Source organism: Dermacentor albipictus, chromosome 7 (genome assembly GCF_038994185.2).
Source record: "Dermacentor albipictus isolate Rhodes 1998 colony chromosome 7, USDA_Dalb.pri_finalv2, whole genome shotgun sequence".
Classification (NCBI taxonomy): domain Eukaryota; kingdom Metazoa; phylum Arthropoda; class Arachnida; order Ixodida; family Ixodidae; genus Dermacentor; species Dermacentor albipictus.
Genome location: NC_091827.1, coordinates 108,049,762 through 108,073,064, shown reverse-complemented (window position 1 = coordinate 108,073,064; position 23,303 = coordinate 108,049,762). Strand labels below are relative to the sequence as shown.

The 23,303-nt window shown below is 42.7% G+C and overlaps 1 protein-coding gene and 1 long non-coding RNA gene across 2 annotated transcripts in view; one reads left to right on the top strand and one right to left on the bottom strand.

The window, feature by feature from the left end:
- LOC135903504 (cytochrome P450 2C20-like) overlaps positions 1 to 23,303 on the top strand; it is a 135,357-nt gene that overhangs the window by 110,973 nt on the left and 1,081 nt on the right. The window lies entirely within an intron of this gene.
- On the bottom strand, positions 7,884 to 16,795 carry LOC139048111 (uncharacterized). Its single transcript, XR_011507522.1, has 4 exons — positions 16,319 to 16,795; positions 15,102 to 15,154; positions 13,854 to 14,043; positions 7,884 to 12,785 (listed from the first exon to the last, which is right to left on the bottom strand). It is a non-coding gene; the product is annotated as an uncharacterized lncRNA (long non-coding RNA).

Here is a 23,303-nt window from a genome sequence, read left to right as displayed (position 1 = left end):
ATAAAACCTGAGCAATTCTAAAAATTTCTCAATGGATTTACGTGTTTCCGTACTAAAGTTAACGGCACCATGTGTATCGTTGCAACTGTCAGTACAGGTTAATAATTCCTATTGTGGCAGATAACAATAATTGTCTTTAACATCTGAGGAGAAGGCCTTTAAACCTTGATTTTCATGAGCTCTTACAAAATTTAAAACCTCCTCCGCACTTTTTGTCAGAAAGGGGCCATTGATGTCTAGGAAGTTAAGTCTTTCTGGTAGTTTTTCTTGTAGTTCCTTTAGTTTTTGTATCTCGTTTTGGCCACAATTTGTGACTCTCGTAACCCACTGGAAGGGACCTTTGAAATGCCATTTGACGGGAGGATTACATTCCTTGACATGAAGTTTGTGCTCACCGATAACAAAACCTGCGGGTGTTACGAACCCATGGCAAGGAAGCCACTTTTACCATTTAATTCCGCGCATACAAAGCTACTGAAGAGGAGAATCGCGAATATGTGTTTCAGTGAATCACTTAAGAAATCAGGCCAACACGTATTGCTCGAAGCTTCGGGCGGGAAGCCTCACGTTTAAGCTGCGCAGGTTACCCGAGCCACGTGCTTGTGTCAGTCGCAGAAGGACTGCTTAAGAAGGCACAGGAAAGCAGTTCGAAGCAGGTGCATTGTACAAGCACCATCATAAACAATAGAAAGGTTGCTGTCATCCCCTACATGCACGGTTTCGCCCATACATTAAAGAGAGATAGAGAAACTTTATTGCAGTTGTAAAGATTTGAAGGAGGGGTGGTCGGAGCCTCTCAGTCCAGGGCCCCACTGGCCTCTGCCGCCTGCCTGACCTGGCTAATTAAGGACTTTTTTCCTGCCAGGTTGGAGCGGGTGAGCTGTGCATCCCACTACTCCGTTGCCCTACTGGTATTTGGCCTTTGAGGGTGCTTAGTGCACTCCAGGTTATGTGCATTAGGGTAGGTATGCCACCGCACCAAGGACAGTTGGCCCTATAACGAGTGGGATACATGGCGTTTAGCAATTTTAAATGGGGGAACACCACGGTCTGTATTTTATGCCAATCGGCGGCCTCTTCCCCGTTAAGTTGTAAGTGAGGCGGTGGGTATTTTCTTCGGACTCCACGCTGATGAGCAAGGATGTCTTTGGCATTTAAATTGGTGGAATTTTGTGAGGGGCAGTGCGCGTGGTTGGGGTTAGAAGAGGACGCCGTCGCTCGCTTAGTGAACCCTCGAGCTAACGCGTTAGCCTTTTCGTTCCCCTGTACCCTCGGGTGACCCGGGCACCAGAGTAGGCGATGATGGTGGTTGAAAGATTTGGGGATTATCGCGAGGCTAGCCGCAGTCACGTGCCCCTTGAGAAACATGCGACATGTCTCCTGGGAGTCCGTGACCATGGCCGAGTCCCTTTGTGAACGCTCCGTGTGAGCGAGTGCGATCGCCACTGCTAATATTTCAGCCGAGATTGGGGATCCCGCCGTGGCCGACCCGGTAATATGCTGTTGCCTGATAGCGTTCACGACTCCCAGGGCGTACCTCCTTTGGTAGCGCTGCCCGGTCGCCTCCGCATGCAGAGCTGCGTCCGTGTAGTACGTGTTGTAAATATGGTTATTAAAGTAGGCTGATTGAATGTGTTGTGCGCGTGCTTTGCGCCTTTCTTTGATGTACTCGGGATGCATATTCTTTGGAATTGGGGCTACTGTAATTTTGGATCTCATCGAAGGAGGGATAGGTACGGCCTGCTCTGTGAGATAAATGGGGTATGCTGGGATATTGAGAATAGCCAATATTGCCTCACCAGTTTTTGTGAAGCTTAGGCGCTCCCTCTGTCGCATCAGGGTGGCTTGCCTCAGTTCGTCGAAAGTATTGTGCACTCCCAAAGCTAACATGCGCTCCGTTGAAGTACATTTAGGCAGGCCCAGAGCAGCTTTGAAAGCGGTTAGGATTATTGTGTTAGCCTGCTTTTTCTCCTCCCGGTTCAGGATTTGGTACGGTAAGCCATACGTTATTCGACTAACCACTAAGGCCTGTACGAGCCTTAAGGTATCGTCTTCTCGCATTCCCGCTTTTCGACACGTCACGCGACGTATCATTTGGGCTATGTTGTTGGCAGTGGATTTGAGGGTCTTGAGTGTCTGTACTGCTCTCCCGTCGCTCTGAAGCCACAAATCCAGGACTCGCATCATGAGTACCTCTCGGACTGATTGGCCCTCAACCACGATGTTAATCGATCCTCTGGATTTATAGCCTGTCGCGTGTATCCGGGTAACCTCAGATTTTTCGAGTGCGCACTTCAGGCCGCTCCATCTAGAAAATTTCTTCACCGCTAATACTCCACTTTGTAGCGTATATTCATTATCCCCTAGTGAACCTCTGCTCATCCACAGCGTGATGTCGTCTGCGTAGAGCGTGTAACCTAGGTCGGGTATCCGATCCCGATTGCGCGAGAGGCGACACATCGCCATGTTGAAGAGAAGAGGAGATAATATAGCTCCTTGAGGTGTTCCTTTGTTATTGTGTTCTCGTAGCCTGTCATTTATGCATCTGCCTGTTTAACCAATGTAGGAATGTCCACACCCGAGAGGAATGCGATATGCCACACCCACGATGCTATCAATGACTTTGTTCTTATGTTCCTTTTTACATGCGCTACGTGCGATTCTTTCTGGCCTTGTGTTTCTACGCAGGATGACCAATTTATTCCGCACGGAAAATACAACGTTGATGCCAATACTTCCAGCAATCTTCTTTAATGTATGTATTTATTTACCATGCCATACATTAAAGAAGATTGCTGGAAGAAGTGGCATCAACGTTGTATTTTCCGTGCCGAATAAATCAGTCATCCTGCGTAGAAAGACAAGGGCAGAAAGAATCGCACGTAGCGCATGCGAAAAGGAACATAAAAACAAAGTCATTGATAGCATCGCGGGTGTGGTATATCGCATTCCTCTCGGGTATGGACATTCCTACATTGGCCAAACAGGCAGATGCATAAATGACATGCAGGCTACGAGAACACAGTAACAAAGTAAACAGCTTCTCCGCTTACGGCTTTTCTTGCAATCCATTGCCAGAGAAGCAAATGCAAATCTTCATTTTAAGAAACAGTCATCGTGAGTAAAAGGAAGTGTGAGCTGACGCGTTTGATAATAGATGCTTGACACATATCAACATTCGGCGAATCATGCGTTAGTAAACCTTCCATCGGGTTATCGTCAAAAGAGCTCAATTATCTTTGTTCGCGCTGAACCTGAACATGTCTGTGAGTATGTAAGTAAAAAATGCTTACGTGTGCTTCCTAGTTTATTTACGTGTTCATTTTTACCTAAATTTTACACGCGCTGTATGACGTTTCGAGAGTGTATATATAGCGACAAGGACGGGAAATAAATCTCTTGTTGAAAGTTAGCGCTGTGTGTGTCAGATGTGCCTTTCTGTTGTCCTTGTGTAGGTTGCGCTGCAACCAAATAAGTTCATAGCTCGCGGAACAGACTTCCGTAGTCACTCTTGCTGAGAAAAAGTTGTTGCTTTAGGCGGCCTTGAACTGCTCAATCCAGCGATATGCCCCATTCTGTGACTGCGTGTTTTGTCTGCATATGACATGTTATAGACTAAGAAGGATTTCATTAGGCTAGTTGCTACGCTTTCATGGCAGCAGCCTGTCTGGCGTGAATATATAGACTATCCATGTTCTTATTAAAGCAGTCACAAGACTGAGCATTGGTCTGTATATGGAGCTCTACTTAGAAAGTCAATCTGCGCTCTTGAACTGTCGGAGAAGTAGAATCCCTGTTCTCTGCGACGGATGAAAATTTCACGTTTCCGTATAATGGCGCAAGCTAGCAGGTAGTGTGTACGTGTGTGTATAGTGTGTATAGTGTATAGGTAGTGTGTACGTGTGTGTGTAGTGTGTGTGGGTAGTGGTAGTGTGTACCTGTGTACGATCACCTTTAACTGAAGCTGGGATAGAGTGCCTATAATTTATCTCTGGTCTAAGCGAGGAAGCGGTATAGTAGTACACAAGTATTTGTGGTCTGAAGTGCGAACACTTATCGGAGATCCAGAAAAAAGAAATATTTGTGAACGATAATGTTATACAAAGAAATTACACAACACTAACTAACCCCGTTATTTATGTTATAAAGAAGAACCTCGTTCAGAACTGTAATCTTCAATTGATGAGAGAATGATATGAAAAATCACATGTATCCTTATTTCTAGACATTGTGGCTCTTTTTTTTCTTTTTGCATCGGAAGCATCGAACTAACCTTTGCCATTCAGTAAGCTGCTATGGTGATGGCCAACTTGGAATTAGCTGCACCTAAAGGCTAGCGCTTCTGAACAGGACATTAAAAAGCTAAGCTTGGAGCATTGCACAGAAATATGTAAAGAGATTTGCCTACGGGTACGTTGGTCCCATTCTGAGACTCCAATTAAAACAAAGATATATGAAGCTCTCAGTTACTAAACATTACAGAGTGTGCCTTTTATATACACATTAGTCTACTTCCTCTCAGTACTATCAGACCACTTATACAGCGGTTGTTAAACTGCATGAAATGCCCAATTTTGTGTGGCTCCTTTATTTCTGCAGTCGTCTCTAGTATTTCAGGTGTTTTAACTATCCTTTCTTCTATGAAACGCATTCGTAGAAGCTGTTACGCCTCGCGATAACACCGCGTATTTCCAAGCGATGGCTGTCAGGTTGGTTGCCATATTGTAGTTTGGAAAATCAAGAGTCCTGCTGAAAACACTCTATAGAGAGCACGCTCTTTATGGTGGCATATAACTAATCATGCTTATCGCGATCTGAACAGTGAATTGCCATAAATAGAAGTATGCAATCAATTGAGTGAATGTTGTAGTTTTGTTTTGTTTGCGTTATTAACTTTCGCATACATTCATAAGAGTCGTGCTTTTATTGCTTTCCAATAAATTTGAGGAAAAGCAAATCACTCATACAGCGCATATGCTAGCGTAAGGCATCTAAGTTGCCTCAAATTATGCCTCACTAGAGGTCTCACTGACTAGCTGCTCATCGATGATTAGGTGCAGCGGTCATAGCATGATCACCTGCGAAGCGCATCAAAGAATCGGTTCATGTAAATGCAAGTTTAGGTTCTGAGAAAGCAAATCTCTTGCTCCTTTTCTCGCAATTGAATATATGGAGAAAATTTATTGATATCTAGAAACATTTTCTATAATGGGAGAAGGCGTAATACTCTAGGTGTCGTAGGCGAAAAAAAAAACTTGTAAATGTTCAAGTTGGCTTATAAACAATTTGAAGCAGCTACTGAAGATGCTTCCAAATGCGACGGATATTCGCAAATAGCTGTTTAAAGGGAAGCTGAAGAGTCTGTCGAATTCAATAAGACGCTCGTATACGGATGCGGGAACCTTATAAACCATGTAGGCAATTTTTTTTTTCAATTAGGAGCGACGTAGTCGTTGGTTGAAACTGCGCTGTAGCTCCGCTCCCGTCGAATGCCGCGCGCAACTGCTGACGCTGACGATGCTAGCGGAGACCGGAAACCACGCTGCTGTGACGTCAACTGCAGTGTTTCGTTCCTTCGCAGCGTCCGCGACCATGCCTGACCGCGCTTGTTTCTGCGTGCCTGCCATCGTAATCTGCTTCGATCAACCCTGCATTCCTTTGTTGGTGCGTCAGCGTGTATGTAGAGTGGTAGTCAACGTGCGTGGAAGTCAACGTGAGTGGTAATCAACGTGAGTGGTAGTCAACGTCGTAGTCAACAGATGAAGGTCACTACACGTACTGCATGAACCGGGAAGCTTTTCACGCGTTTAAACCGTCTTTCTAGATTGCCGGCAGCTTTGGACAGCGCACAAATGCCTATGATCGCATCCCGCTTACGTTGCACGAGGAGGCATGCAGGAACAGAACACTACAGTTGTTTGACCGGAAACGAGCTCACTAGATCGGCGAAAGATCGGCGAGATCACAAGATTGCCTTGCAAAAAACATGCTCACCAAAGAGCATTTCCAACGCGAGGAGATCCCAAGACTTTGCTTTCGTTCGCGTCGAAAGCACTGCCCGCACCAGCATCGTTTGCTTCTTCGAGAGGCCGGCTCTTCGCAATCGGCTCGTACATGCAGGGAGTAACGCCGAACTCCTCAGAAAAGCGCAGTCTCTCTAAATTTTCTATTACCATTTCAGAAAAACAGCACCAAACTACCTGGCACCGCGTTTCATGTGTAGCAGCAGCATTCGCTTACTAAAGTTGACGTCATGAGGCGCCCGACCAATCACAGGCGGAAGCGAGACGCGCTAGCTGGGCGTGTCCGCTGCTGCACTTTTCGTCGAAAAAAAAATATATTTGCGCTTTCTTTCGCTCAATCTCGACACGATATTCGAATTCGGAAGGTTGAAAACAATTAAGTACAGATGTTCACTCATTGTTTCTGGAAAACATTTCAGCTTCGCTTTAAGTACGACCCGCTGTAGCAAATGCAGGTGACCCAAACATTATAGCGACCGTCCTATTAGTCAAGACAACTGGCCAATCTGACATACTGCTACAAGGGACGAGGTCTGAGAACCTATACTATGTTTTCTACTGCACGACATCCAGCTGGGCGCGCCTGTACATCTGCATTATAAACCGCGCCCACATCAAACACGGACAAAGTACACACTAAGAAAAAAAAGAGTACCTCTTACTCTTTTTGGAGAGTCTGGATTCGCCACGTATACGACACACTTTGTGGGAGACACCCGAACTCTCTTTCGACAGAGAGTCCCGAGACTATCTGTGCTCAATACAAGGTGTTTGCGTGACTCCGCACACAATAGTCATGCACACTCTGTTGTAATAGTCGCCTATACCCTCTCAAATGGGTTACAAGACTAGTGCTGAGGGAGTCCGTTAACAATTCTAAATGAGTCGAACGACTCAAGATAAAGGGTGACATGACCACTGCTGAAGGATTCGGGTAACTATTCTTGATGAGTCTGATGACTCCAGCAGTGTGTCAAGTTACCCTTTGTGCATGGTGCAGGACTCTTGTAAATGGAGTAAAATAACTAATCCATGTAAGTCGTTTGACTCTCGGATGGCAGTGTCGAGCCGCTTTTCAAAATGTGTCACCAACTTTTGCTGTAAGTACACACGACTACGGCTAGCTCTCAAGATGGCTACTGTGAAAAGACAACATATAAGAAAGAACCCATAGCAAACTTGCCAAAAAGGACGTGGCAGGTTAGCAACAAAATGTTAACATTTCATCACCCTTTGTTGTCTTGTGGAAAATTCAAATGTATTAGTGAGCACAGAATCACCATGAAAGCAAGACAGTTCTCATTACTATTAAACTGGAATCAATAGCCAACCAAGCAAAACAGTCTTAAATAAACATCCAATATGTAGCCTGCAGGTGCATATGCATGACACTGCAATGCAACTCAGAACCATAATGAGACCCCAAAATATTATGTAACTCATGTAGAAGTTCAATTCAGCACTGCACAGGTCTCTAATGTCAAAACATTTATAAGTTAAACCTATTTCACCGTTCTTCGAGACGTGTTTTTATTTAGAACTTACGATTTAACATTTTAAGCAAGTAAGCTACACATAACAAACAAAGAAGGCCGCACTTATGTACAAAGGAGATCCAGATAATCAAGTGCAATAAAAACAATATTCCAACTTAGATTACATAATGTATGCGTTATACTATGCTTGCTGAAAACAACTGGTTGGCAATTGATAATCCAATCTAACAGTAAGAACAGCTGTCTTACCTTATGGTACTCTTGTTGGCACTTTTCCCCCACAACTTGTGCGTGTTAGCGTCAGTTGAAAATTGATCTGAAAAATACCACATTAAAAAGTTGTGCATCAATTTTATTGTCATACAACATGCAACAGTGTATAAAACCTTCACAACAGATAATATTACAAAAATAAATAGAGCAAAATTTATACTAATTGTTTATTTATGTTGACAAACGTACTTTTCAAGACGAAGTATAACAGCTGACAGACAATTTCGCAGATTGCAATAACCACTAATACAAAACTTGCCATAATGCAAACACGCTGACAAAATATGTAGCACAGGTAGCTGTATTTTGTTACGGCAAAGATAGCACATGAGTAATGAGGACAAGGGAGGTAGCAGAACACATAAACTATACCCAGCTGCATGCATGCAGCTGTAACAATACACATGGTGCACCAAGGTCCAAAAGAAACAAAGAGGAAGATGTGAGGAAGGCTTCTTTTACTCATCACAAGCTATCCTGTAAGAGCAGACAGATTATGCACTGGCTGTAATGTACCCTCAGCACATACGTAAATAAGTTCCATTAGGTGCCACATTTACAAATCACTCATACAATGTTCATGTGATTGTCCTTATTCAGATTTTGAACTTGGAAAGCATGACTGAGTTATGTAATGCTTCCCTACGGCTTCGCACATATGCAGAAAGAAGTGTTTCTATAAACATGGGAGATCATGGAAGGATGACTGACACATACTTCTTTTAATTCTTTTGTCTTGGTCTTTATGATTATCTACCACAGTAGTCTTTTGTAGAGTGAAACACATTCAGATAATACACTGCGGGCAACAAAGTGTGAATACCTGTTCTTGATTTCTACCTTTCTCAAGTGTCCCGCTAAGGTAAGATTGGTGCAAAAAATTGTCTTCCCAATGTATGCGTTCCCACAAAACAGGAGCAGATGATAAGCCACATTAATGGTGCGTGAAATAAAACATCTGTTCTTAACTTACCACTGCCATTCCAATCTGGTGCGATTTTCTGCTTTGTTGTGTATTCTAGCACAGGTGCTACGCAGTTCACTTGGTGCTCAAAGCAACTCTCACACTATAGCAGGATGTCAATTTTGTTTTTCAAATTCTAAGCGAAACTCAGGTTATGGGGGACAATTGTAAACTTATAGTTTTGCTTTGTATCTTCATAATGTTGTAGAGCAGGGTAGAAAGCAAGAACAGATATTTATAATTTGGGTTCCTATTGTGCATTGCATGGATATGTTTCAATGAATGATAAAACTAGTTGGTAGATAAGAGAATTAACTTCGAAGTCTACCATATCAGTAACTGGAAATTTTATGTGTAATTGAAATTTTGTGATTCCCAGTGATGAAGAAACAGTTTTGACAAAATGTGCCAAGGCAACTAAGTCACTCATGCTCACAAAGGAAACAAAATAAAAAGAACCAAGATTGCAATAAGTTCCAACTTGCAACCTAAAGTGAGACACCTCACATGACTGACTTATGTATTTACTGAGCATAATTTACATCTAGCGCATAATCTGCTTGTACAAGATGACGAACAATTAGTTACTGTTGCTTTCTCTCTGGGGCATTTGGCTCTTCTGAACACATACATATTGTGTGGCAAAGCTGCGTGTATGTAGCTGGGCACAGCTGTTATTCAGCATCAGTCTGTTTTTATGTCCTGTACTATTATCATTGTAATTTATAATTAGCAAATAGCCTAACTATTGGGTTGATCAGCTCCATTTTAAACAAAACATACTGACAGATTTCCCTGTTTATCGCTAACAAAGTGATGGGTACATCATTTCAGATTTCAAGAAACAGCTGTGGAACAGAACAAATGCTGAAGACAGAAAATCTACAATGACCAGTACCTTCTTTATTAAATGCCATGTACTAGCTCTTTCTGCAATGAATACCATTATTACCAAAAATGGTAGCCTGAAAAAATAATTGGGAAATATTTACAAAAGTGACAGAGATTAGAACTGCATGTTAATTACAAATGTCTTCTTAAACAAGATCACAATAATTGAAGTTTCATTAATTTTAGCAAAACACTGACATCCCATTATTGAAGCTAGTCAGTGCTGAAGGTATTGTTAGTTTGTAGGAGTCCTCAGACTGGCAGCTCTAAAATATTTGTCACCATACTTGGTGGAACATGCTTTGCTCTTTCGGATATTACTTTGCCAAAAAGCCTTCTGTAAGCCTTGTAGGATGATCATTACTTTTTGGGTATATGTATATCAGAACTGGTGCTAGTCTGAGTTCTTACAAAGTAGACGTTATTGAGTACTGTAATTCTAATGCCTGCCACAGCTAAAATTTATGTTAGGGAAAATTGTCGCACTGTCATGAAGCAGTTATGTTCAATAATTAGAGGCAGTCACCGTTGAAACACTCAGTACAAAACACAAATATATGGAGTCAAAATTTAAATGTCCAACAAAGTCACGTCTCAAGTCTACATTTCACAGAACTGTCTTTTTTTCTGTTAGTGTGCCAATACCAATTGCACATTCACAAACATTTTAGTATTGCACTTCTGGTAAATGCAGGAAAATTCACCGTCTTTAACAGAAGCCCTTGGGAAGACAGCCCATATTCGCTTCGACAAGAGGACTTGCCTTAAGCTTTGCGTCGCTATGTTGTAGGTCACTGTAGCAAGGGGAACGTTTTGCTGATTGAATATTACTCGACATATTTTTATTATTTGTACTAGAGGTTTCAAAAGAGAGCCAATTGTAGAGTTCTTCATGCAGATTTCATATATTCCATTAGTTTTTGTTTAGCTGCTTCTTGAGTTATGTCCTATACAACGGCAAAATACATAGTGATATTTGCGGGCACTTTCTTGTGTATTAAATTTTCACAAAAAAGCAGTGTGCTGCAGCTAACTCAGCTCCCTGTAGACTGCAAGGTGCCGATATCTATTCAAACAGCACGTAAAGTTACTAGAAGTATGCAAGATTAGTAGGCAGGCAGGCAGGCCTGCTACTAAAATTATTGAGAATACTTCAATAATTTTTTCTCACAATAGCATGAGAATAACCTTGTGCTTTATAATTGTCCTATACAAATTAAATTTGGCATACATACTCTTCAAGATAAGCAGAATACCAGTATCTAATTGAAATTGCAATCTAAAAATTATTTAAAGTGGCCTAATATTTTTTGCATAATTCCAGTAATTGTACAAGCTGTTTGGATAGGTATCGCCACTTTGCGGTATACACCTAGCTAAATAAGATACAGCATGAAACCATTTGCGAAACTTTTATATACAAGTGCCCATAAAAATATATTGCCACTATGTAGGACATAACTAAACACCGGCTACACAAAAACCAATGACAATTCAAATCTACATAAAACTCCCTATGAATAGCAGTACATTCAAATTTCTAGTACAAATTAAAAAAGTTGTTTCGAGGAGCATTTCCTCTTAATAGGTGGGTGTCAGTGTTTCTACCAAAGGGTTACAAAATGCCTTGAGGCATACCATAGGGAGTTTTATAAATCGCACACGCATGCATCTGTCTAAAAAGTCCCATGCCCTGCTTGCATTCCTTAGACATTTTTCTGCATTCTGTTGTATGTCACCGTTTGCATCCCTTAACACTGAGGGCGCAAAACCGAAAACCAGCCTATTATACACTTAATTTTTAGCCTGTAAAGGGGTTGTATACGAATGGGGGCAGCCAACTCTAGCATGAGAATAAACAAATATTTGTTCTCGCTATAATGAAACCAGTCAAAATATAATCTCGCAAATCTGGAAATGAATGCACAAAGAACCTTGCTGATTGTTACATTAGTGTCCCGAACAAGATCTTCTGATGTTTATAATTCCTAGTTTTATTCACTTTCCTCTAGTAACTGGGCTTTGACCTGGAATACTCAGTGTAGGAGACTAACCCAGGCCTGGAAGCCAATATTTAAATCTGAAATAGACATTCATCCCCCGACCACATGGCACTGCTACGTCATCAGAAGAAACATGCATCCATGGACATATAGTCTGTAAAATTATTTTTACATGATCTGTAGCGTTACTCTTGCACTAACAAATTCTGAAAATTAGGAAATACATCTGCTATTTAAAGCACGGCTACAAACCCGTGTGTTTGAGAAATGCAATACTCAAAAGGTGTAATACAACCAATGTGTGCATGAAACCTATGCTGCCTTTGACATTCATCAGTGTGGCAAATAAGCACTGAGAAATGCCAAGGGTATCATAGCTTTCATGTCTCAAGCCTTGTATGCGAGTACCAGTATCTTTGCAGTGAAAGAAGTCACGTTATTACCAGACTTATGAGGGGAACCAATGTTTCTCTAGTTCAATAGTTTCTTTCTTGTGCTCCTATATCCTTGAGTTTTTAAAAAATAATGGGTGCTTCAAATAAGTACTCTATATTGCTCTTAAATTTATCCTACACCAGAGCCCGTGTTATGTTACATTTCTTGAACACATTGCAGTGCTGTAGATTATCACAGGAAGAAAAAATGCCGTAAGTTCGTATTTTAGCCTTCCATACAACAAGAATTATTAACCTATCAATTACATCCACAAGTACGAAAGAACTATGAGAAACGGGGCTTAAAGGCAGGTATACATTAGAATAGCAGGGGCTGATGGTGAGAATTCTAAGAGAAAGGAACTATTAAAAACTAGATACTAAAGACACATATGAATTATAACAGAAATATTTACAAAGAATTTGAAGAGACAAATAGAATGTCTGTTCAAATCACTCCACCCCAACATTCATCCATGGTTCGATAAGTGATCACAGCCGGTGATGCTGTTTGGATAGATGGTAGGTGAGGCACAGCTGTGAAATAGGTAGCACATGTAGAGGGGTCACCAAAGGTTGCACAGCAGGTTGCCTTGATCTCCGGACTCCCTCGACCCTGATGCGTTGAGCCTGGTTATACGTCGTTCGCAAGAGGCCTGGCCCGAGTGTGCGGCATGGCTTGGGTAAAATTTCGAGGCAACCTGAAAAACACAGATTCATATATTTAGCACCAAAATATTCTGTACCATAGGGCAAATCTGAAGTTTACCATCTGCACATAGCAGATGATGAAAACAGACACAAGTCACCAGACTCAAGGTATATAAATGTGCAAAAGTGGAAATGAATGTGAAGAGCTGCAGGATGGAATCCATCAATTTGTCTTTTGTGGATCAATAATAGTATCTTAACATAAAGTCAAGTGTACATGACCCTCCCTATTTGTGTAAGTAGGCTATTCCATACCAGCTGTTCCAACCTGGCACACAACTTGGAATTTCTTGAAAACTGAGGGTTTTTCAATATAAAACAAATCTCAATTTCACGCAATACTTAAAGCAAAAAAAATTTTTACTGCCATAAACATTATGTCAAATTTCGTGTAATGCACCAAAGTATGCATCATAAAATGGCAGCCAAAAATTTGGTTCTTTCATTAAGAGGGCCAAATTTTTAACAACGAAGAGAGGCCTTACACCAAAAACTTGACTGCTTATTATCCACTGCTCAGTTTATTATTGCTGATTAAAAATGGACAAAATGGCTTATTAACTTTATTTTCACAGAAGTGACCTACAGCAAAAGCTGCAAATTTATGCAATCCATGTGTTTAGGACTTGTGCTGTGTGCAAGAATGGTATCAGAAAGATACATTAAGCAGCAGTGCACAGAGGAGGATGAACTTGGAAAAGAAGACAGTTTTGGTGTACGTTTATCGGCCTACTTACCACTGAGGCAGCCCTAGTAAATTTATGCCAAATACCATGTATGAGAGTACATTGTATTCTTTTTAAATTGGTAAAGCTTTATCAAAGTAGTTTTTGTGTTAAGCAAAAAAAATTGTGCAAGTGGTCTCTTGCAGTTTGAAAATTTGCATCGCATTTCGTCTAATACACATAGCCTCTTGGCGGCTAAGACAAAATGCATGGACTTGAGCATCCCTGCACAGATAGCAGAGAGTCTAATCTGCTTCGAAATTACGTCTTTCATTGCTGAGTGACTACAAGCCATTTCACTCAAAAAGACGTCGCTTAATTACAGGTATTTACCTGAATCTTTCTGTCGGCTGTCAGCCTGCTGGCGTCATCACTAAGGCTGCCAACTCCCTAGTGGACATAGTCGGGACATGGTGGCGGCAGGATGCAGTGGAAGAAGCCGCCAAAGGCTCCCAACTACCTAGTGGACGTAGTCAGGACAGGGTGGTGGGAGGACACAGGGGTAGGAGCCGCCAGAGTGTACCTGCAACAAATTTACACAAATGTTCTTAGTCCTACCATGACATGATTTACAATAAAACTGAGCTGTCTGTGTAACATGGCTGCCAATATAAATAAAGGTAAACAGTTAGGTCCTACGACACAACTAGAAGCCCGACAAAAAAGAAACGGTACTTATGTTTATGAAAATCCAAACAATGAAACAAAAAATGTGTAACCAATTTGTGCATGGAAGCTCGGTTGAAACCTGAGCTCATACCATCAAGTGATCTGCTAGACAACTGCAAGCCTGCCACCTAAATATGTCATTGTAAATTATTTTTACATGCGTTATGTTAAGCTGCATTATTACAAGCTCAAAATCTCTTAATATAAGTAAATCACCAAGCTAATTCAATTAACAAATTCCAGTGGTCGTTAATGCAACAAAGTGCAAGCTCGGAATAAAGCTGGCTAAACTGGGCAATGAAAAATAACAATGTGGTTCTCTACATCTTGTTTTCCTGGCTTTCGCTTTAGCACTGGAATATACAAGAATTTTGACATTCCTCATATTTCACCCTGCTAATTTTTATGCCATAATGCATAATACTTCAGCAAGAGGAATAATGCTTTCTTTCAACCGTAAATAGTGATAGAACAAGAAAATTCATTGGAGCCAACGTTTTGAGAAGAAAAATCTTCTCTTTGTCGAAATATTGGCTCCAGCGGTCCTTGTTCTATGGCTCTTCATCAGTTCAAGTCTCTTGTCTTCCAGTGTACCTCTGTACTTTCAATGTTATGTCAATGAAACTGTAATAACGGATCATTAGTAAATGTAGCTGATGAGGAACTTGGGTTTGTTGGTAGATAATGACAGAGTAACTGCGCAACATAGATACGGAGAAAGGAGGCTTGTGTGTGTTGTCTCCTCCAGCCATGTCTCCCCTTTGGGTGATTACTCTGTCTCAATGTAAAACTGTTAGCCTTTGCACAATAATAGTACAGTGCATAAAGACAGGAAAGTGGACACAAAAATTACAACAAATAGCATCATATGCTAATGAGATATGCAAAAGTGCCTGCTACGATTTGTCTCACCCATAACGTGCTGGTAAGATGGTGACTTCTGGCTGTTGCCATTTCTTGAATACCTAAAATAAAATACATTTCAAAATTATAAAAATACACAGGACAACAGCAGTAGCCGAGGACATAATGCATTGTTTAGTACAAAAAGGTAAACTAATCTCCGATACACGGCAGACGAAATTTCCTTTATTATGTTAGTAGAAAAATACAACACTTCATTTCATTCAATACTGTCAGCGTTTCTTGCTACAAGAAAAAAGGTATTTCTGCATGGAAGCAGCAAAATAATAAATGGCCTTCTACTTTTACAAAATATGTTGCAGCGACTAAGCCAACTACAGCTGTATATACTTAAAATTGTTGTATGCACATTACAATAGCCAAGACAGGATAAACTTGGGTTCATATGCAGCTCACTGGAAGGTACAACTTTGCAATCAACTCATTTCTGCTGGGCAAATATACGAACTAACATGAAACTACACATAAAAGGACCTTTTTTTTTCATAAACCACCGGACTCAATATAAAAAATCCAGTAGCAATAGTACAATTTCACCACATAACACAGCCAGGTTTTGTAAGCGTAGTAGGATTAGTAGGATATAAATGTTGCAGCATATTCATGCTTTTAAATTTTTACAACCGTGAAAATAAAGATTACGTAAAAATAATACATTATATATAGGCTTAGATTGTGAGCTAATGTGTTTTCTACTTACAGCCAAATGCACAAAAAATTTGTTCTCTTTCAGCGCTTTGAAAGCGCTGTCTGTTCGCTTGTGCATGCAGCCGCTTAACCGCTCTTAAAATATCTCTGCTGCCACATCGCCTGACACTACCATACAGCGTTGTAGCGCTTTTATTATTCGCGGCAATATACCTAAAGCACTAGTAAATCTTCAGAATGCACAAGCTGCCCTTTCGATTACCTGTCTTCGCCATGCGAAAGTAACACTGGTGCTAGTATTGTATCTACACTTCAAGTTACGCAGTACTTGATATTCTACGGATTTTTCGATGCGACAGGCCACTCGTCACTAGAGTCGTTAAGAACGGTGTTTCTCCTGAGGCTTCCGTCTGCCAGTAGTATTTCCGCCCACATGCGCACGCATGCCTAAGAAACGTCTGTGAACTGCCAAGAGAAACATGGCGCAAAATGTAGCCGTACCGGAAGGGCCGAGTACGCGCCGTTTGTACACTCGGAACAAAAGCTGATATGCTTACCTGAGACGTTAAGAGAAATATGGCACAGGTCACCCCCCGCTGGTAGTCGGTCGTATGCATCTGGTCGTCTCTGTCCGTTGCGATCTCCCATATCACAATGAAAGATGCAGTGCAAACCGCAGCACTTCGGGCGCTTGTGACGGTCCGGCGATGTCGGCAAAGACGAAATCGGCGATACGCTGCTGCTCGCGGCGGTCCCCTCGTCGCAATCGCACAGCACGGAAAGAAGCTCCCACCGTAACTTGCCACAACGCTTGGTTGCAGTCGCCCTTAACGCAGCGATTTCAGTACCACTCAACGACAACGTACTCGCGCGTGATGAAGCACAAGTTCAAAATGGCGTCATGCTATTGACGGCTTCGGCTTTGGATCATTTTGTATCTGCACAACTGGGCAAAACAGTTGCGCTAGTTTCGGTTTTGTTTCCTTGCGTTGAAATAAAAACTGTTTTGCTCACTGATAATTTTATGTCACTTAAGTAATGTTTACGAATGAAACAGCCATGAATTTAACACGCGTCTTGAAATACCCGCTACATTCACTTGGCAGAAGCAAAATTTTCTCGTCCGAGTGTGGTTGTGTTTTAAATATCTATCACTGGGCTGTCGGAGCGTGCTCGAAGTGTGAAGACGCGGCGTAATTGTCCTTAATTTGCTTAGCTATAACGATCCAGCTGCCCTTGATTTCTGTCGAGTGCAGTTTGCTCTGATGTAAGGTAGAACTACAAAGCTGCCCATGTTACTGAATGATCTAGTGCACCTGAAGCTACCAGAACTCCGGTATTTCCTCCACAAGTTCTTGCGACTGTGTGCCGCTGTCACCAAATGCGCGCGTATAGTCATTTGGCGGAGATTTAGCAACACATTTTCTAGAACTATCGTTCACCGCTCTATCACGACATGGCGAAGCAGCGTGGTTCGTCCTTAGTAAAATTTTCTATGTATTGCGAATTTTGCGATAGCAATTATATGGACACAACCGCCGAAATATATATGTCGGTGTTGCCGTGAGCAGTGGCGTAGCTAGGTGGTCTTGCACCCGGGGCCCATAGGTCTACTGTCACCCCCCCCCCCCCCCCGGGTGTAGTCGAGGAAGGCGAGGATGTCGACAATTTCCGGGTTTCAGCACCACCACAGCCACCTTGGATACCACGCACGTCCCCCGGGTCCCCCACTCCTTCGCTTTCTTTCCCAGAGATCGCGAATGCAGCAGGTATACGCGCTGTTTCTTCTGCGCCAAATAACACACGGTGCTGCACTGATTACCTGCGATAAGCGCATGTGCACATCTTCTGTTAAACAAACTGTAAGGCTTGGCAGCCAATGCAAATGCGGCATCATGGAAAATGTGGCTCACGTCTCAGGCAATAAAAACATCTTTATAAAGTTTTAATTACCAATTTTAGCGGCAATATTGCATTTGCAAAATTGAAGCCCGACATTCGTATGTTGCCCTGCAACAACTTCACAAAAATCGTCATAGGTACTATGGCGCGCAGTATTTTGGCTGTGGGCAGCCCTGAACGAAAACGAAAATTAAATTGTGTGTCAGTGACGCTGATCCCCCACCCTATCAGAAAATGCCACCCGCCTCCCTGCGGCGCGGGCGCCAATGCTATGACAATTGCGAGTTCTCTTTATTCTGATCAATAAAGCCTTGTTTTTATTTGCTGCTATACGGACAAACGTGATTATCCGAGCTGCGGTACCACCACAAGATTGGGAGCAGAATAGACCACGCTTCGCGTCGATTCTTGGCGTCACCATAAAAAAAAAAAAAAAAAGAGGCCGTGATGAAGCCCATGCCAGCGAAAGCTTGCACTACTGTTGGTCCGCACTCGCAATGGAGATGATTGAGGGATCAACGTCACTGGTCCACTATTTAATATTTCTGTCGCTGCTGCCATACTGGGCGCCGCCCACAGTGCCAAAGTACTGTAGGCTGTAGCACCAAAAATTATTTTGTTTAAGAAGTTTTTCTTGAGTTAATACTATGACTTTTAGTCCTCGATTCTCGAATTGAAGTGCTTCCTCTATAAGTACTAATTAAAGGATTAATCAGGATATGGTTATAACTTATCTGCCATATTTTTCACGCTACCGAGTTCCTAGTAATCACAAAGACACGTAACGTCAAAGAATATCGCGAAATATTATTACAAAATTATTCTTTTTTTTATACAATTCCATGTAGCTGACAAGACACTGTACTTGTGACATGAAGTCACACAACAAAATGATAAAGAAAAGGTTAGCTAGGGTTAGGAGAAATATCTTTTATTGAACACCGCGAAACTGATAGAGAACGAATGCAACGATTCAAGATTGATAAATAGAACATAGTATACATATTGCTGATGCACAAACCATGGTGGGACATCGAGCCTTTTGCACTAAACTAATGACCGGTAAGGACACATTTCCTTCAGAAGTTCTTTTTCCGACACTTCGCTTCTGCAAACACATTACAGTAGTAAAGATTATATATTTTTTACGTGTTCTTTTTCTATGGTCAGTATCGCCAGGTTTGATAGAATTTCATCACTCATGGTGGAGCGCAGAGACGTCTTGATCAGCTTTAACTTGGACCAGTTCCTTTCGCATGATGCAACTGACACGCAGATCGTGAGGAACAAGCGAAAGATAACAGTAAGTAAGAAGTTGCATTTGGCGATAAATTCCAGGAACTCCAAGCACCGAGTCTGACGACGATCCTGAGAATCCCATTCGCGACTTTTCACGGCCGCACTTATGCAATGTCGCTCTCAACGAACGCTTCGCCGTAAACGAGAGCGCCGGGCGCGCTCGTTGAACGCCCTCTCGCTGCTGTCTTTGTTCGTCTTCGCTGCGCGTTCGGGACGGAAGAAGGACCCAAGAGCCTCAACGCCTTATAACACCTGACTGTATGTTTAGCGACGCCTGCTCCCAGCATGAACGCATGGCACGAGCGCACCCCACATGAAACGTCGCGCTAAGGCGAGTAGTTCAGCGACCATTTGGCGAAGTAAATTTTTTAGCCCGCACATTCGTGCAATTATTTCGTGGAGTGTTGATAGAGCTGCAACCGAAAATACTGCGGCGCAACCCATCGGGTACATGAGCTCGGGCTACTGGATACGGGAGCATTCTTTGCTATTTGCGCCCAGTCAAGCCGGCGGAAAGAGGGGTGTCTTCAGGCGTATATGACATCCCCCCCCCCCTCCGGCCCCTTGCACCCGGGGCCCACGGCCCCCCGGCCCCCCCTGTTGCTACGCCACTGGCCGTGAGCTTACGTATAAAGTGCGATAAGATCCTATCCTGCTCCGTTAGCTGTGCGCATTAAAGGGAGTGTACGAGGGCGATCCGAGATGTATAGTGCCTGGATGGGTGCCCCAAGTATCTATAGGTGGTCACGTGATAAAACGCGCGCAAGCCGGGGAAAGGAGGCGCTGGTTTAGCACGCTTCTCCTCTGGCCGTTGCTCTAGCCCGGTCTGGCGCCACTCTCTCTCTCTGTCTTGGAGATAATTTCCGATGGGGCAAAGCGGGGAGGGGGGGGAGAGGGGAAAGGCGCTTCTATATCGCCATTGCAAGTTTCGGAGACGCTTTGAAGGACGAGGCAGCAGAAGCGTTCTGTCCGCTCTGTTCGCGCCCTTCATCACGCCGACGCTGCGGCAGCGAGTGTTCGCGGTCATTGAGTGAAATCTGTTTATGTTTGCACGTGCGCGCGTGACCCCGTGCTTGCTAATTTACGGAGTAAGCGATTGTTTACTGCAGTTTATTCAGGCGATGAAGCTACGAACCTTGGTTCGTGCAGTGGTTCATGCAGCATTGGGGGGAAACTGCTATATTTTTGTTTTTAAATTTCTGGGGGGTTCAAAAGCAGTGCTGCGTACGCTAATGTTTGTTTCTGGTCGCGGAACGCAACGCACTGCGGTAGCCCAGTGGCTTTGGTGTTGCGCTGCTGAGCTCGAGGTCACGGGTCCAATCACAACCGCGGCAGTCGCATTCCAATGGGGGCAGAATGCGAAAACGCGCGTATATTTTGCATTCCGTGCACGTTAAATAACCCGAGCTGCTGAAAATAAATCTGCAGTTCTCCATTACCGTGCGCCTTACAACAAGATCTTGATTTTGGAACCTAAATCCTCAAAATTTAACTTTACGTAGCGCAATTACATTTACAATCGACACTGTTGAGTGCGCCTACTGAACTTGTTATCTCGTTACTGTGCTCTCTTTAGTAGCCAATGCTATATTTTTTAGATTTACTTATGGTCAGAATCCATTGTGACAAATCCGGGTCTTCCTTAGCATAGGAAGCCAGCTATCGCTTAAGCGTGTCAGATATTAACAAACATGTTCAAGGAAAATCGATATTTAGAGTTCGATGTAATTGCAGAACATGACAAGCTTGACGAAAGAATGATACACCGCATGTCCGTAACATGTCGGTAACATCATTTCAGCATCAAACAAAACAATCGGTTTTCTAAAACGACACCATCGTCTTGCCCCACCACATGCTAAATTGCTCGCGTATAAATCACTTATTAGAATTAGAATATGCATCCCCCATCTGGAGCCCACATCAAGCATATCTAATCACCGCATTGGAAGCTGTGCAGAATCGTGCTGCCCGATTTATTCATTCCTCATACTCATATGACGTCAGTGTTTCATCCTTGAAAGCTACATCCGGACTGTCACCCCTCTCCTTTCGTCGTCGCATTGCTAGCCTCACCTTTTATCACAAATTCTTTTATTCTCCTCTCGATCAAGCACCGTATATCGCCGCCGCATCACGCATATCTCACCGCACCAGTCATCCCCTTCAAGTTGCCCGCCCACTATCACGTACTACTACGTTTTCAGCTTCGTTATTTCTTCGAGCAGCCATGGACTGGAACGGCCTACCCCATGACATCGTCGCCATCGCTTCAACACCTGCTTTTCAAGAACGCGTTACAGATCACCTTCAATGTTAAATCACCATCGCTGTTTGTTTTCCTCACTACAAATGTAATCCCACCCCTTATGCAACTCCCCCTAAAATGGGGGCCTTTAAGGAATAAAACTGAACTGAACTGATTACAACCAGGACTACGAACCCGAGGGCCTGCCTAAAACAGAAGACGTTATCTGGTATTTCTTCTCCTGCATTTTAATCTTTCTCTCGCCAGACTCATCTCGAATATCAGAGGAGTCGCAATCTTGCACGACGACTCTTCGCGTCCTATTAAGAGTCAAACGACCCACACACAAATGTTGACTCTTGTTTTGTGACTCTACCCGCGCGAAAATGGGTCTTCGCAAGAAAAAAGAGAGTCAAGTTGCTGTGACTCACTTTTTACTCTCTTTTTTCTTAGAGTGTAGAGAGATGTACCATGAGCGCTGACTACGAACAGAAATTCTGGTAGTTAAAACAGTCATATGAGTAGAAAAACTCGCACAAACGTGCACCTGCGTCCCACAGATTCCCTGTACTAAAATCGGAACAAGAGAGAAGAGCGGCAAAAACAGATAGTGAGATAGTTTGATTGTTCGATGCTTCTAAAAACATTTTTCCTTGTTGTGTAGCGCGAGTGATGCCTGGCGCACTCACTGTCACGACATATATTGATTGTATTTTGGTGGGACAATGCATTACATTCACAAAATCCTTATTTGCATTGGTGCAAGAGTGGCCCCCGGTCTTAGTAACATAAGTTTAGTTTTATGGAACGAAAAATTCAGGAGAATCTGTGCTTTATCCATGAACATTTTTCGTTTTATGGATGACTATTTAGTTGTGAGTGGGTAATTGTGCATTTAGCAAGCATAGGTCAATATACGCACGATTGTTCGCAGAAGTAGAATGGGACTGAAGCCTACCACTGAATTTCCACAAGGTAATGCTTGATCTGTATTTAGCCAAGTGTATGTCAATATACTCAAGATTGTTCGGAAAAGTGGAATCGAACTGAAGTACACAATTGAATTACCACAAGATACTATGCTACAGTTTTTCGATCTGAGGCTTTAGTGAAGCTTTTAGTAAAATTATTTTTTCTGGATATATATTCCCCCTTCTGTGAAACCTTTGCTGATGTACAATTTGCGACACAGCGAATTGGTAAAAGCAGTATCGCTCTGTGTTTTTTCCGTTCCGCCATAACACAGTCATGTTAACACGGCTCCCTGGAAAGGGCTAAGGATCAAGTCAGGAGGCTAATCCTGGCTAGTTTACCCGAGCACAGAATCAGGACGACTGCCAAAAAGATGGCGAAATGGTTAAAACGCAAAGAGCAAATGATTGGAATCATACTAGTGATTGCAAAAGGCCCTCAATTGTTTTTTTACGTCCATTGTCTGGGCCATAGCTTCAAAAAATGTCGTGAACCATATGGTGTTAGAGTGTTTTTTGTCATCCGAAGAAATATTCCAGTCTGTGCCAGGCTGTGCAATAGCGCACACAAATGTCAGATTCTGTTGCACACAATTCGTGCAATTTGAAAAATATCCCAACATTCGTTGTGTGCTGCAGGATGTTGCGCAAGACATTCCCCTGCCGTGCGGGTCTGTTACGTAGGCCAAACGGGCAGGTCTGTAAACGAGAAGTTGCAGGAACATTTCTCGAGAATAAAGAACGCTGGTCTATCACATTTGACAACCTATTGCGCAGCTTGCAGTTTCCCCCCCATTTTTGAACGCACACACGTAATCTGAACGAATGAAAATGGAAAGGCCCGCCTCGTTTCAGCGGCCAACGTATGTAATACATTTGTGGCAGCTGCGTAAGCCAGGCGTCACTCACACCACAAGAAAAATTGTTTATTAGAAGTATCTGCCCATTAAAATATCCCACTTGCTTGTTTCATCGCTCTTCTGCCTTGTTTTGCTTTTGGGTGAGGAAATGTGTGGTGCACCGGCGTACGCATGTGTGAGTTTTTCTATTCATATGGCTGCTTGTAAGGGATAAACTTTCATTCGTGAGTCACTGGCTTTGTAACGCCTCTTTCCTTTGTCC